Source organism: Bos indicus, chromosome 9 (assembly GCF_029378745.1).
Source record: "Bos indicus isolate NIAB-ARS_2022 breed Sahiwal x Tharparkar chromosome 9, NIAB-ARS_B.indTharparkar_mat_pri_1.0, whole genome shotgun sequence".
Classification (NCBI taxonomy): domain Eukaryota; kingdom Metazoa; phylum Chordata; class Mammalia; order Artiodactyla; family Bovidae; genus Bos; species Bos indicus.
The window spans coordinates 62936086-62938021 of NC_091768.1; the positions used below are offsets into that span (position 1 = coordinate 62936086).

The 1936-nt window shown below is 45.1% G+C and overlaps 1 pseudogene; it reads left to right on the top strand.

Annotated features, from left to right (window-relative positions):
- Positions 1-1685, top strand: LOC109563645 (large ribosomal subunit protein uL16-like; annotated as a pseudogene).
- The last annotated feature ends 251 nt before the right edge of the window (positions 1686-1936 follow it).

Sequence of the window (1936 nt, forward strand, 5' to 3'; positions counted from 1 at the left end):
ATGGGCTGTCTCCCCACCCGGTGTTACGGGTATTGGAAGAACAAGCTGTACCCAAAGTCCTGCTTCTGCTGAGGTGTCCCTGATGCTAAGATCCGCATCTTTGACTTGGGGCGTAAGCAAGCCAAAGTGGATGAGTTCCCACTCTGGGGCCACATGGTGTCATATGAGTATGAGCAGCTCTCCTCTGAAGCCCTGGAGGCTGCCTATATTTGTGCCAACAAGCACATGGTGAAAAGCTGTGGCAAAGATGGTTTTCACATCCGAGTGTGGCTCGACTTCTTTCATGTCATCTGCGTCAACAAGACGTTGTCTTGCACTGGAGCTGATAGACTCCAGACAGGTATGTGTGGTGCCTTTGGAAAGCCCCAGGGCATAGTGGCCAGGGCCCACATTGGCCAGGTCATAATGTCCATCCGCATCAAGCTGCAGAACAAGGAGCATATGATTGAAGCCCTCCACCGGGCAAAGTTCAAGTTCCCTGGCCGCCAGAACATCCACATCTCCAAGAAGTGGGGATTTACTAAGTTCAACACAGATGAATTTGAAAACCTTGTGGCAGAAAAGCGACTCATCCTGGACAGCTGTGGGGTCAAATACATCTCTAATCGTGGTCTCCTGGACAAATGGCGGGCCCTGCACTCATGAGCATCAGTGCTGTCTCCTCCTTAATCATGCTCACCAATAAATGCTATTTCCTGTAAAAAAAAAAAAAAAAAAAAAACACAAAAAACTGAAACAAACAAAAAAAGAAAGTGAAGAAGAGCTAAAGAGCCTCTTGATGAAAATGAAAGAAGAGAGTGAAAAAGTTAGCTTAAAACTCAATATTCAGAAAACTAAGATCATGGCATCCAGTTCCATCACTTGATGCCAAATAGATGGGGAAACAGTAAGAGACTTTATTTTGGGGGGCTCCAAAATCACTGCAAATGGTGGCTGAAGCCATGAAATTAAAAGACACTTGTTCCTTGGAAGAAAAGTTATGACCAACCTAGACAGCGTATTAAAAAGCAGAGACATTATTTACCAACAAATGTCCGTCTAGTCAACTAGACTAGATGACTAGTCTTATCCATACATGATAAGACAGTTGGACCCTAAAGAAAGCTGAGCACTGAAGAATTGATGCTTTTGAACTGTGGTGTTGGAGAAGACTCTTGAGAGTCTCTTGGACTACAAGGAGATCCAACCAGTCCATCCTAAAGGAAATCAGTCCTGAATATTCATTGGAAGGACTGATGCTGAAGCTGAAACCCCAATACTTTGGCCACCTGATGCAAAGGACTGACTCATTGGAAAAGATCCTGATGCTGAGAATGATTGAAGCAGGAAGGAGAAGGGGATGACAGAGGATGAGATGGTTGGATGGCATCACTGACTAGATGGATATGAGTTTGCGCAAGCTCCGGGTGTTGGTGAAGGACAGGGAGGCCTGGCATGCTGCAGCCCATGGAGTTGCAAAGAGTCAGACATGACTGAGCGACTGAACTGAACTAAAGTAAGGATATTGGAATGGGTTGCCATGCTCTTCTCCAGATGGTAAAGAATCTGCCTGCAATGTGGAAGACCTGGGTTCGATACCTGGGTTGGGAAGATCCCCTCGAAAAATGTATGGCAACCCATTCCAGTATACTTGCCTGGAGAATCTCCATGGACAGAGGAGCCTGGGAGGCTACAGTCAATGGGGTCACAGAGTCAGGCACAACTGAGCGACTTAGCACAGCACACCTCTAAGAACCTATTTGCAGCTGCCTTTCAAATATTTTGGGGAATTCGTGTTTTGTCAACCAAATTATCTATAATCAAAAGTTATGGCAAGTAGAATCAAAAGATGGCAAGATGGACGTTCACTTGTTACACTATATCAGATGAACTGCAAAAACGCAGGCTCTAGCTTTCTCGTTAACAAACTGTGCTTTAGATCTGATTTAATTTTGTC